The sequence below is a fragment of the Symphalangus syndactylus genome, chromosome 5, assembly GCF_028878055.3.
Source record: "Symphalangus syndactylus isolate Jambi chromosome 5, NHGRI_mSymSyn1-v2.1_pri, whole genome shotgun sequence".
NCBI lineage: Eukaryota > Metazoa > Chordata > Mammalia > Primates > Hylobatidae > Symphalangus > Symphalangus syndactylus.
This window is the reverse complement of record NC_072427.2, coordinates 150,984,328-150,998,719: the sequence shown is the minus strand read 5'-3', so window position 1 is coordinate 150,998,719 and position 14,392 is coordinate 150,984,328. Positions and strand designations below refer to the sequence as shown.

At 43.6% G+C, this 14,392-nt stretch overlaps 1 long non-coding RNA gene across 2 annotated transcripts in view; it reads right to left on the bottom strand.

Moving 5' to 3' along the window:
- LOC134736688 (uncharacterized) overlaps window positions 1-14,392 on the bottom strand; it is a 46,042-nt gene that overhangs the window by 15,018 nt on the left and 16,632 nt on the right. Inside the window, exon 1 of one of the 2 annotated variants that reach the window (XR_010120938.1) lies at window positions 10,545-10,682. The exons of the other annotated variant lie outside the window; for it this stretch is intronic. This is a non-coding gene — a long non-coding RNA (uncharacterized lncRNA). Of the gene's footprint in view, window positions 1-10,544; window positions 10,683-14,392 lie in introns of those variants that run through there. 2 annotated transcript variants of the gene reach the window in all.

Below are 14,392 nucleotides of genomic sequence, written 5' to 3'. Positions count from 1 at the left end.
CCAGGTTGGGTTTTGGCCCCATCCCCTGACAAAGAAGCAAAGGGAGGTCCAGAGAGGACACCTATCTCTTTTGGAAATTCCATCTTCATCCTCTGGATGTGTAGCTGTGGCACCCAAACTAGATCAGGAAGTGGGAGATCTGGGTGCCCAGGCAGCCTCTGCCTCTACTGTCCACTGCTGCGAGTCATCTACCCTTTCCACCTGTCAAATGAAGAGGTTAAGCCAGTGATTTCTGCAGACGCTCCCAGCTCCAGTCTTCTGTGATTAAGTGACGCTGTGATTCCATGACAGTCTTCTATGATTCAAGAGCAGACAGGTTACAGGGGTGCTGAATTTTCCTTGAGGGAACCTGTGCCTGGGACCCTTCCCTCCACACTCACTCACTCGCCCCATGCCTGCTGTCAGCCTGGAGCTGGCCTGGCCCTGCCTGGCTTGGAGACATCATTGTGCAGTATCAGTTGAAGGTTTGGGTGAGGGCGGGCTGAGGCTGGCGGGGGGGAGACTCACTGGGGTATTTTTTTCAGATGCATATGTCCCCTCTCAGGCAGCCCTTTCAGAGCTCTGGACAATGTGCTCTTTTTGTCTCCAGCCTTTTCAGCCGCCTGTTCATTCTCTTTGCATCTGCTGTCACACAGGACATCCCGGCTGGCAGGCGACCACGGGGACACATTGTGCTCCCTTAATGAAGCATAGGGCTGGTGACACAGGGCTGGGGGTGGGCGGGCTGCAGGAGCAAGGGGTGAGCACAGGGGCACCCCATCTTTCTACTCCAGGCTCCTCCTGGGGGAAAGGACAATTGGCCCCCCTTTTATTCCTCATGGTCCAAATGGATGTGCCTGCAAGAAAGGAACTCACTTGTTTCAAGGGAGAGGCTTTGGTGACTGGGTGGCAAGTGGGTGATGGAAGAGAGAGAGCTCAGCTTCTTCTTCAGGAAAAAGCGCACTGCTGGGCAGGTGGGCGGGAGGTCCTGGAAAAAGGAGCATTAGCCAAGAGCATTTTGCCCACATCCTTTTCACAGAGAGTCTCCAAACATCATGCAACATGTGACTAGGAAGAAGAGGGCACGGGGGCACCCCCTTTCATTCTTTAAAAGCTTACAGTGTCACCGTCCACCTGGGGTTAGTGTCTAAGAAGTTAGTCCTTGAGCCAGGAGGTTTGGTGAAATGAGAGCTGAGGGTCCCTTAAGGTCCTAATGTGTTCTAGGTGGAGGCCCTCTCCATCCAGGTGAAGAAGAAAGAAGGATGGCTGCAGGAGTTCGCGTAACATGGCCAAAGGCCGGGCAGCGTGCAGCGGAATGCAAGATGAGCGGCCGGGTTATAGGGCGAGATCATGAAGGATTCTTCTCCGGCCCCAAATGTTCTTTAAGAGTGTCCTCTCACCATCCCTACTCTCATCCCCCAAGGATAGAGAAAAATGAAATCAGCAGAATCCCGGAGAGCAGAGCTTTTTCCTCCTTGTGTGGCTTGTAACAACACATCTCTGATCTTTTCACCAGATGAAGGCGATGCCACCAAGGCTGATGACTATCTGTGCTGCGGGTGTGGCTGGCAGGCCCCAGGGCACTTCCCACCATGAAGCCAGCCAGATAAGGCAGCCCTGATGTTTTTAAACAAGGCTACCCATGATAGTGCGGGCTCCACCTGCAGCTCTCAGGTCAGCGAACTCCTTTCCCCAAAAGAGAGCCCCTTTCCCCCAGGCCCCTTTCTGCTTGCTGTGGAGTTACCTTGCAGAAGCCCAGGGTTCACTACAATGTTCTGGCATGTGCAGATGCCTTCCCAACTCCTACTACAACTTGGAGTTTGTCTTTCTGGTCTGTTTACTGCACCCCACCCCCCACCCCCAGCCCACCCCTCACCCTTCCTGGCCTGCTTACCCGCCCACCACCCAAAGAAAAAAGCCTGGGCCTTGTCCAACAAGGCCCCCTGTCCCCTTTAACAAGCGAAGTGTGCTGGCATTGCAATTGGTGGTCTTCTCCCCTGAAGGTCGTTAATTAGTACAGAATGTAGACTTCAGTTGTCTTGCCAGCCCCGATGAAAACGCAGCTGGCAGGTAGCCGAGACAGAGGAATTTGTCATAGGTTAGATCAGCGCAAGCTCTAAGGACCAAGTGTACAGCTTATGCAAATAGTTTTGCTTAGCATGGATCCTGTGTTCTTATTCCCCCTCTCTCCCCCCAAGATTTTTTTTTTAACTGAAGGGTGGGGAGGGAGTGGGGGAACAAGGGAAGGAGGGAGAACAAGCACTTACTTGCCAGATCTCATTCTAAATCAGAAAGGAGCAAATTGCTTTCCCTAAAAAAGAAAAAGGCAGGGAAAAAAGAAGACAAAACACCCATCCTTTGGTCTGATGTACCAAGCATTTGAAAGCTGAATTGCTCAATGGGAAAGACTAGCAGTGAGTGTATTTGGAGAGACTATTATCCCCATCAAAACCCATTCACACTCTCTGGGAGGCCTGCAGAGCACCTGGGTGGGGACTTGGAACATTGGGGTTCTGTTCCTCTCCCTGCCCTGATGGTGTCACCTCCTCAATCCTGCCCTGGTTTTCCCAACTTTGGCAAACACTTAGTGCTAGCCTCAATTAGACAGAGCATCTGGGCACCCATGAATCCCAGAAGACAGAAGGGTTGTGGTGGCTTCTCTCAGCATGCGCAGCACTAGCTTGGCATACTATAAAGACCTGTGACCTCAAAGTCCGGCGGGCAAGCCAGTTATGAGCTGTGCGATTTGGGACACTTCACTTAACCTCTGTGAGCTTCAGCTCTCTCATCTATAAAAACAGGGACAGCCATCTTTCCCTCATATTCCCTCAGTGGTGTACCTGGCACCTAGTAAGGGCTCAATTAATACTTGATGAGAATGAATGAAGCAAAATAACGAGGTAACAAGCATGCTGCCTGATGGGCAGTAGATACTCAGGAAAGTGTTGGCATGCTGATTATGGTGATGAGACCGAAAAATAATGAAGAGAAAAGTTGGATTTCAAAGTTGCAAAATTGCACTGAAGTCACTGAGTTGGCTCAACATTGGTGGAAGTGAAGATGAGGGGTGGGGTGGGAGTAGGAGAAGAAAACCTCAGGGTTTGTCCAGGACAGGGATTTTTAATCTCAGAATTATTGACATTTTGGACAGGATAATTCTTGGTTGTGGAGGGCTTTCCTGTGCAATGTAAGATGGTTGGTAGCATCCTCTACCTGCTAGATGCCAGTCGTACCTTCCTCAGCTGTAACAACTAAAAATGTCTCCAGACATTTCCAAATGTTCCCTAGAGGGCAAAGTGTCCCCAGTTGAGAACTACCACTGATCTAAGATAATTTCCTCCAGGAAAGCTGATTAGCAATCTGGTGAACTCCATAGACTGTGGCTGTGTGATGCTTACATTTCAGCTGCTACCTAACGCTGTGGCAGAAATAGCAATGACTTGCTTAAGGACCACTCTGAAGGTCAAAGGAGGATGTGAACCAGATTGATGAAAAAGTTATTATAGACTTCAAGTTTCCAGACCAGTATGTAAGGGGTTTGGAAGTTGCCACTCTGTCCTAATAAGTAAAAAGATGAACAAACTGAAAAAATCAATAATTCTCCTTAAAGCTATGAGGGATGTGAAATCATAGGGTAAACTGCTGCCCCCAAAATTGGAGAGACAGACAGGTGAATACAGAGAGTTACAACCTAACTGGAGCCGGAACCTACTCACAGAAACCACTGCAGGAAGCAACACCCGCCTTGGAAAACTAAGCTGTAACTGACAAATTACTGCAGGCTCAGTGTGGACAAGTTTGAGAGTTAAACACTCTGGTGGGACCCAGTCATACAGGGGTAACCACATTTTTGTGAGTTTTACTGCAGGACCTCCACCAGGTTCTTACAGTGAATATCAGAGGAAAGTCCCCTTGTATTCCTAGCAGGTAAAGGGTGAAAAGAACCATTTTGAAATACACCAGAGTACTCTGTCTCCCCTCAAGAGAAACTGTTCTAAAAGAGCCTAAAATATTGGGGTTTTACCAGAACCTAGCTAAACTGGGGAAAGGGAAATATACCCAGCTCCAGCCCCCATAGTCATTCTGTCCCACTCAAGGGCAGGGTGTGGGGACTGAGATGCACCTGTGAGGTTCACAGCCTGGGGCACAGGTTCACTAAGAGATTGACACCTACTCCAGGGGACTATAGAATGTTTACTCTCCTCTCACGCTTTGCCACCACACGCTAAAGGCCTGTTTACAGCAGTTCCTTCTATCCAGTATGTCCAGCTATCAAGAAAATTACAAGACATATTAAAAGGCAAAAATCACAATTTGAAGAGACAGGAAAAGCATTAGAACCAGACTCAGATACAACAGGGATGTTGGAATTATCAGACCGGGAATTTAAAACAGCTGTGATGATTAATGTGCTAAGAGCTCTAGTACATAAAGTAGACAGCATGTAAGAAAAAGATGAGCAGTGTAAGCAGAGATGGAAATTCTAAGAAAAAAGCAAAAAAAAAGGTTAGAGTTAAAAAACACTAGTGATTAAAAAAAAAAAATAAAAAAGCTGGAGACGTCCGGGCGCAGTGGCTCACGCCTGTAATCCCAGCACTTTGGGAGGCCGAGGCGGGCGGATCACGAGGTCAGGAGATGGAGACCATCCTGGCTAACATGGTGAAACCCCGTCTCTACTAAAAATACAAAAAATAAGCCGGGCGTGGTGGTGGGCACCTGTAGTCCCAGCTGCTCTGAGGCGGGGGAATGGCGTGAACCCAGGAGGCAGAGCTTGCAGTGAGCCAAGATCGCGCCACTGCACTCCAGCCTGGGCGACAGAGCGAGACTCCGCCTCAAAAAAATAAAAAAGCCAGAGATTTGAAAAAACCAAATGTCTTTGATGGGTTCATTAGTAGAATGGACACAGCTAAGGAAAAAATTCCCTGAGCTTGAGAATATGTCAATAGAAACTTTCAAAATGAAAACACCACAAAAAATAGACTGGGGAAAAAAAGAGAAAACTCCACAAACTGTGGGACAACTACAAAAGGTGTAACATTCATATAATGGGGATATCAGAAGTAAAAGAAAGAAATGAACAGAATAAATATTTGAAGCAACAATGACTGAATATTTCCACAAATTTGTGTTTGGTCAGACATTAAACCACAGATCCACAGATCTAAGAAGCTCAGAGAAAACAAGCAGGATTAAAAAAAAAAACCATAAAACGAAAACCAACTATATTTAGACATATTGTATTGAAACTGCAGAAAATTCAAAAGTAAGAAAAAGTCTTGAGAGAGGCCAGAGGAAAATGCACCTTATCTATAGAGGAACAACGATAAGAATTACCTCCAACTTCTCATCAGAAACTGGGCGAAGAAGAAGAATAAAATGGAATCAGGTAAAATGCTCAATTAAAACCACAAAAGGCAACGAATAGGAAACCAAAAGCAGGGCAACAAAAGCAAAAATTGACAAGTGGGACTACAGCAAACTAAAACACTCCTGTGCAGCAAAGGAAACAATCAGCAGAATGAAAAGGGAACACATAGAACAGGACAAAATATTTGCAAATTATATATATAGTAAGAGATTAATATTTTAAAAATAGAAGACTTCTACAACTCCATACCCAAAAGAGAAAAAATAAACAAAATAAACAACCTATTAAAACACAGGCAAAGGGCTGGGTGCGGCGGCTTATGCCTGCAATCCCGGCACTTTGGGAGGCCGAGGGGGGCAGATCACGAGGTCAGGAGATCGAGACCATCCTGGCTAACACGGTGAAACCCCGTCTCTATTAAAAGTACAAAAAAATTAGCCGGGCATGGTGGTGGGTGCCTGTAGTCCCAGCTATTCGAGAGGCTGAGGCGGGAGAATGGTGTGAGCCCGGGAGGCAGAGCTTGCAGTGAGCCGAGATCGCGCCACTGCACTCCAGCCTGGAGGACAGAGTGAGACTCTGTCTCAAAACAAACAAACAAACAAAAACATAGGCAGAGGACTTAATAGTCATTTCTCCAAAGAAGACATACAAATGGTCAACAGGTTTATTAAAAGTTGTTTGACATCACTAATGACAAGAGAAATGCAAATCAAAACGACAATGAAATATTACCCACATCCATTAAGATGGCTACGATCAAAAAACCAGGAAACAGTAAGCACTGATGAGGATATGAAGATGATGACTGATGAGGATTTTGGAACCCTTGCGCACTGTTGGTGAGAATTTAAAATCATGTAGCCGTCATGGAAAACAGTACTGAGGTTTCCTCAAAAAAATCACAAATAGAATTACCATAAGATCTAGTGATCTCACATACAGATATTTATCACAAAGAACTGAAAGCAGAGTCTTGAGTAGATATTTGCATTCTGATGTGCATAGCAGCATAATTCACAACAGCCAAGGGATGGGAACAATTTAAATGTCTATCAATGGATGAATAGATAAGCAAAATGTGATATGTTCATGCAATGGAATATTATTAAGTCTTAAAAAAGAAGAAAATCCCATTATATGCTATAACATGCATGAATCTTAAGGACATTATTTTAAGTGAAATAAGCCTGTCATGTAAGGACAAATCTTACATGATCCCACTTATATGAGTATCTAAAATAGTCAAACTCATAGAAGCAGAAAGTAGTATGGTGATTACCCGAAGTGGGCAGATGGGACTGTCCAATGGGTAGTGAGTTGATGTCCAATGGGTATAGAGTTTCAGCCATTCAAGTTTAAAAAGTTCTAGCAGGCCGGGCACGGTGGCTTATGCCTATAATCCCAGCATTTTGGGCGGCCGAGGTGGGGGGATCACAAGGTCAGGAGATCGAGACCATCCTGGCTAATACGGTGAAACCCCTTCTCTACTAAAAATACAAAAAAATTGGCCGGGCGTGGTGGTGGGTGCCTGTAGTCCCAGCTACTCGGCAGGCTGAGGCAGGAGAATGGTGTGAACCTGGGAGGCGGAGCTTGCAGTGAGCCAAGATCAAAAGAATCACCTTTGAAAAAAATTGATAAACTGGACTTTACTAAGATTAAAAAATTTCTGCTCTAAAAATACACTTTTGAGAGAATCAAGACAAACTACAGAGTGGGAGAATATATCTTCAAAACACATAACTGATAAATGACTTGTATTCAAATATGCAAAAAAAAATTCTTAAACTCAACAGTAAAAAAACCCAATTACTCAGTTAAAAATGGACGGAAAATTTGAACAGATACCTCATCAAGGACGACATAGAGATGGCAAATAAGTATACAAAAAAAGTCTCAACATCATTTGTCACTAGAAAATTGCAAATAAAAGCAATAATGAGATATCACCACACACCAGCTTCAATCTCCAACATCCACAAATCTGACAATATAAATTGCTGGTGAGGATGTGGAGTAACAGGAAGTTTCATTCATTGGTGGTGGAAATGCAAAATGGTACAGGCACTTTTGCAGACAGTTTAAGAAACTGCCAAACTGTCTTCAAAAGTACCCGTACCATTTGCACTGCTGGGTATTTACACAACTGGATTTGAAATTTATGTCTACACAAAGTTGCACACAAATATTTACAACAGTTTGATTTATAACCACCAAAAACTGAAAGTACCAAGATGTCCTTTAATAAATGAATGGATTAAACAAAATAGGTACATCCAAGCAGTGAAATACTAATCAGTGATTTAAAAAATGGAACAAAAAGTGGCAAAAATACATGGATGAACCTTAAATGCATATTGATAAATGAAAGAAGCCAGTCTTAAAAGGCAAAACTCTAGCAATGGTTTTAAAAATAAGTGGCTGGCCGGGCACAGTGGCTCACGTGTGTAATCCCAGCCCTTTGGGAGGCTGAGGCAGGTGGATCACAAGGTCAGGAGTTCGAGATCAGCCTGGGCAACATGGTGAAACCCCATCTCCACTAAAAATACAAAAATTAGCCGGGCTTGGTGGCGGACGCCTGTAATCCCAGCTACTTGGGGGGCTGAGGCAGAGAGTTTCCTGAACCCAGGAGGCAGAGGTTGCAGTGAGCAGAGATTGTGCCAGTGCACTCCAGCCTGGGCGACAGAGTAAAAAAAAAAAAAAAACCAGTGGCTGACAAGGGCTCATGAGACAAGAGGAAGGGTTGAATAGGTGAAGTACAAGAAATTTTTTAGTGAACCTGTTCTGCATGATTCTGTAATGTTGGATACTATTTGTCAAAATTCAGAATTCGTTGCACTTTACAGCACAAAGAATGAATCTTAATGCATACAAATTTTTTAAAAATCATTTAAGAGGTTGAGAAACATCAGAATGGAATGATAAAAGTGATGAAACAATCTAACTCTATCATAAATATATAAAACAACCTCACTATGGGAGTTGGGAAAAGAGCTGACCTAAATAACTTTGGAAATGAATAGAATCTGTAAGACTACAGTCAAAAGAAATGATACATAAACACTGAACTCTCCCTGGTAGGTTGTTTCCTATGGGGATATGAGCACACAGCCTGACGCTACACTACCATACGTGTATACTGGAAATGAACAATTAAGTAATTGGATGGTAGGTGGTGGGAGCCAGATTTTTACTACTAGACTAGGGGAATACAGGTTTGCTAGGGGAGGAGGCTAAAATTAACCATGTGGTAAAGGTTTTGAATTGAAGACATTAGTATGAATTTATGTTCATAGATGTTTACACATAGAAATACGTATAGACGTGTACACCCACAGGTTAGTCAACACACGTACATTTCCTTGATATGCCAGCTGAAATGGCCTAGAACCAATGGGTCTCCAATAGCAATGAGCACACCTAGCACCCAGATCTTGATTTCTAACACCATTCTCCAATTAAAAAACAAACAAACAAAAACCCAGACTCCTTGAAGAAATAGCTGATTCTAGGACTAGGTCAGAAAATTTACAAAATGAATCTGGAACATCTTGTATTGCCAGAAAGTAAGGAAGTACTCAAAAATTAAAGTGAGTGAAGATTAAAAGATAATATATGCAAAAGCAGCTTATAAAGCATTATCGTTTATAAGAATTTGTGCTAGGACTCATAAATGGGTACTGCTGCAGCCTGGATTTGACTCTCGGTCAAGGAACCAGTTCTGTGGAGGCATAAATCCTTTAACACAGGAAAAAACAAACATCTATAAAAATTAGCTTGATACAACACAAGGAAATGATAAATGAGGTGATGAATATGCTAATTACCCTGATTTGATCATTACACATTTGTATACATGTATCAAAATATCACTCTGTACCCCTTAAATACGTACAATTATTTTGTGTTAATTAAAAATAATAATAAAAGCCAAAAGGAGCTAAATCTGAAGAAGAAAACCGAGAACAAATGGGCTCTGAGGAAGCGTCATGAGTTTTAGTGCATGAGTAGTATGATGTTTGTTTTGACTGCTCTGAAGCCCTCCTGTTCCTAGGCTGTTGAAGTTGTAGAGTAAGTAATTCTGAGTAAGGGAAATGTCATTGTATTTAAAGAAGTACAAGTCCTCGTTTTCATGGGCAACTTATATACACAAATTACCCCAGTCCCAAGTGACACAGAGATGCATATCCACCCTCTTAGATACGTATTTTTTACATCTATCAAAGTTATGAAGCCTAGATTGTAAAGTCCTAGAAGGCTACCTGGAAGTTTGAGGCAATAAGAATCAGTGACAAATATCTAAGTGGAGCTTCTTACATTCCAAACACCATGGCATTTTCTTTCTTGAAAAGGAGGTAAATTCACTGTCCTCAGTGTCCCCCCATCTAATCCATGTTCCACACTGAACCACATAAAGAAGTACAATCATTTTATTCTCCTGCCTAAGACTGTATAATCCTTCCCCATGGCCAAAAGGAGTGCTTTTTTGACATTCCTTTGAAAGGAGTACAATGTTCCCAAATGAGCAACCCATTAAATAAAACAGCAACCCATTAAATAAAATAATAATAGCTAATAGCGTGATCCACCAACCACTTGATACAAGCAGGGGCCCCTGAGGCATCTCCAAAGGACCCCTGGGCCCCTACTCGGAACAGAGCTGGAGAAACATTGGCCCAAGGGACATGATACAAACTCCTTAGCATGATACAAAAAGCCCTTCGCAATCTAAAATCTCCATCCTCCTGTTGTGCTACATCTTCCCATCCTTAGACCAATCTTTCACATATGTGAACATCCCTGTACCTCAGTTTCCTCCTTTGTAAAATGGTGATAATAAAACTCACATGACCGTTGTGATAATCAGTTGAGTTAATATATTTAAAGCACTTAGATTAGTGCCTGGTACTTAGCAAGTGCTCAACAAATATTATTTTCTCCTTATGTTTTTACATTAGCCTTTGATATAGTACTTTGAGACAGTAGTCTTAGAACAAATAACGTTGTTTAGAGCATCTGTATTTTGCATATGTGATTTCTTCTACCTAATAATCCTTGTCCCCACTCTTTCCTTCACTGCCTGTCAAACTCTAACTCATCCTTCAAAACCCATCTCAAATGTCTCTTTGTGATGCTCTCCTAGTTTTCAAGGCCAAAGTCAATTTTTCATCTTTGTGCTTCCATAGCACCCAGTGCGTACCTCCATTATGGCCTTGCCGTACAGTACTGGGAGTCCCTCCAGCTCAGCAGTGCACTACTTATCTTCATAACCATGGGTTCTGACATCCAGCAGTCACACAAGGCATGTTTCTTGTATAGAAATGCAGCAATAAAAGGATAGAAACCAAAATGATCCAGTTGCAAACTGGAAAAAGATTTTAGATTCCGTTGTAAAGAAATGCCCACAAGAGGACCAGAAGCGCTTAAGAATGACAAAGAAGGGGGCTTTGATGGTGTCAACTGAGCCATGGAATTATGACTCAGTGGCAGCTCAGCTAGGACTCTGCCCCACAGGCTCTGAGGATTCACAGACAAGCCGTCACATCTGTGGTTCCTTGGTTCTGCCAGCTTTCTTTCTGTGACACGGCTGTTAGCTTTATTATTATGCTGGACACCCAATGCCCACATTTCCCCTGCCCACCATTCTCAATATGGTCCTGACTCAGAACCTTCTCTGTTCCTTACCTATCAAAATTTACTTGTCGTGTATCCCATCTCCCCAGAGCCGTCAAAAGGTCCATCCAGAGAAAAGTTTAAAGGGAGAGGAGTATCAGACAGGCAGACAGGATCACGGGCAGCTATTTGCTGGCTGGAAGGCCTTTTGTACTCTTCCAACCAGTGAATGGGATTAGTCCATCCTGCAGGAAATCCTGTCTCAGGAAAATTGAGAACCACCACTATAAAAGTGGTTTCTCTGTATCCCTACTTCTAAGCAAAGATGTAACTAATCATTCAGACGATCATCTTGCTATTAGCTGCTTTATCAACCTGGGCCAGGATCTGACCACCAATTCTGGTCAGAAATGTCTTGCTTACATGTCTATTGAGGCAATCTCAAAACAATACTGCATTCTGGAACAGCAGTGCTTTGGTGGTTAATAAGTTCATTCATATCCTTAAAGACTTCTCAATCTTCTCTACTCTGAACTAAGTAATTTTGTTATCTTGTTTCTAAAATTTTATGGTCTATTAATTCGATCATTTCTGAAGCTCTTTTCTGAATCTCCTGTAAGCTGTCATCCTTGAATATAGTTGCAATCTTTTACATCACCTTATAAGAAGCACTCCAATTAGTTTGCCACATTGCCTACTGACCTCTCAGCTCCTCTATCAGTAGCCTACTGAAACGCTCAAAGTAGGTGGATTACCCGCGCTGTGAATCTACAGACAGCCCCAACTGTAAGGGTTCAAGTTACAATTTTTTTACTTTAGCGTCGTATGAAAACCATTGGCATTCAGTAGAAACCATGCTTCCAATACCCATACAGCCATTCTGTTTTCTAATTACAGTACAGTATTCAATAAATTGTATGAGATATTCAACATATTTATTGTTAAATAAGCTTTGCATTAGATGATTGTGCCCAACTGTAGGCTAATGTAAGTGTTCTGAGCACGTTTAAGCTGAGCTAGGCTATGATGTTTGGTAGTTTAGGTGTATCATATGCTTGTTCAACTTAAGATGGGCTCGTTGGGAAGTAACAGCATTGTAAGGCAAGGAGCAGCTGCATTTTCTTTGACTTCAAAACCCTGGTTGACTTTTCCATCTCTGAATAATAGAAGTCTTGCTCTTCTCTCCCATATCCATCAGCTGATTTGTGATTGATGATGCAAAATAATTCTTTTTTTTTTTTTTTAGACGGAGTCTTGCTCTCTCGCCCAGGCTGGAGTGCCTTTATCACTCGTTGTACTCCTTGAATACACTAAAAGCCCATGATCAAATGCAAAGACTTAATCCAAAAGAAGCACCATTTTCTATCTAACTTAAATACTGAGCTCAAAGCCTATCATGAGGAAATGGGACACCAGACAGGTGAGTTCTGATTAGAGCAAGCAAGGCAGGCGGGGATGGTTGAGGGAGAGAGGCTCCCCAGGAGTCATGGCCTGAGCAATGGATGCCAGGTGAGAACACTGTGAGCCCAGAGGAGGAGAGTGATGAGCTGTTATTACAGAGTGGCGTTAAGTCTGGAATGTCTCCATGGAAAAAGTGAATTTTATCCCATGATTTAAAGGTGGCAAATAAGGCCGGGTGCGGTGGCTCACGCTTGTAATCCCAGCACTTTGGGAGGCTGAGGTGGGTGGATCACGAGGTCAGGAGATCGAGACCACGGTGAAACCCCGTCTCTACTAAAAATACAAAAAAATTAGCCGGGTGTGGTGGCGGGCACCTGTAGTCCCAGCTACTCGGGAGGCTGAGGCAGGAGAATGACGTGAACCCAGGAGGCGGAGCTTGCAGTGAGCCGAGATCGTGCCACTGCACTCCAGGCTGGGTGACAGAGCCAGACTCCGTCTCAAAAAATAATAATAATAATAAATAAAAAATAAAGGTGGCAAATTGAAAGGGAGATGGTAGATACCTTGGGAAAGACTGTTACCAAAGGCGAGAGGAGGGGACTATTTACATTCTCATCTTTTCCTTGTCCCAAATGCTCAAAGAGACAGTCTCTATGTTTAGGAGTTTGGATTTTCTTTTCTTTTTTTTTTTTTTGAGATGGAGTTTCGCTCTTGTTGCCCAGGCTGGAATGCAATGGCATGATCTCGGCTCACTGCAACCTCCCCCTCCCAGGTTCAAGCAATTCTCCTGCCTTAGCCTCCGGAGTAGCTGGGATTACAGGCATGTGTCACCAGGCCCAGCAAATTTTGTATTTTTAGTAGAGACGGGGTTTCTCCATGTTGGTCAGGCTGGTCTCGAACTCCCGACCTCAGGTTACCCACCCACCTTGGCCTCCCAAAGTGCTGGGATTAAAGATGTGAGCCATGGTGCCTGGCCTGGAGTTCGAATTTTCTAATGGAAGTGAGGAGAAACGGCCATGTCTTATAGATTTCGTAGTCCAGATGGAAACTGGATTTCTATCATTTCTCCTATCTCTAGCACTTCCACACACTATCAAATGAAGATAAAATGTTGACATCACCAGGATGTTTTGTGGATGGAGAAAAACCGTATGTGGGTAGTTCTTCAATGATATTGAATACAAGGGCCATGTTCATTTAATACTTATTTTACGAAGCATTCTTCTCTAAGAACTTGAAAGTATTTAAATCTCAGCATTCCTGGATAATTAAGAAAGAACAAAATGGAAAAGTACTCATTTTGTAAAGTAGAAATTATTGAGGTCTGCCCAAGCTCACAGATACGCCTAGAACTATGCCAGGGTGAGGACGCAAAACTCTTTCCACTTTTTTTTTTTTTTTTTTTGAGACGGAGTCTCACTCTGGCGCCCAGGCTGAAGTGCAGTGGTGCCATCTCGGCTCACTGCAACCTCCGTCTCCTGGGTTCAAGTGATTCTCGTGCCTCAGCCTCCCTAATAGCTGGGATTACAGGCACGCGCCACTACGCCCAGCTAATTTTTGTATTTTTAGTGGAGATGGGGTATCACCATGTTGGTCAAGCTGGTCTCAAGCTCCTGACCTCCTGATCCGCTCACCTTGGCCTCCCAAAGTGCTGGGATTACAGGTGTGAGCCACCGCTCCCGGCCAAAACTCTTTCCTCTTAAGCAATATATTTATTCACCGCTCCAGAGTGCACCCAGAAATCGTTGACTCAAGGATGGTTCTGGAGCGGAATCAGCAGGGAAGCCTCATTCGCAAACCTAATCTTATGCAACTGTGCTAAATTTCATTACCCAAGGCTAAACAAGGCCATGAGGGATCCAGAATGATCTAAAGGAGAGCCCGTGACATGATTGGCAATGAAAGGCAAACAGATTTTACCTCTGCCTATCTGGATATATGGCATAAGAAAGAGGCTTCCACCCTGGCCGGGCGCGGTGGCTCACGCCTGTAATCTCAGCACTCTGGGAGGCTGAGGCTGGCAGATCGCGAGGT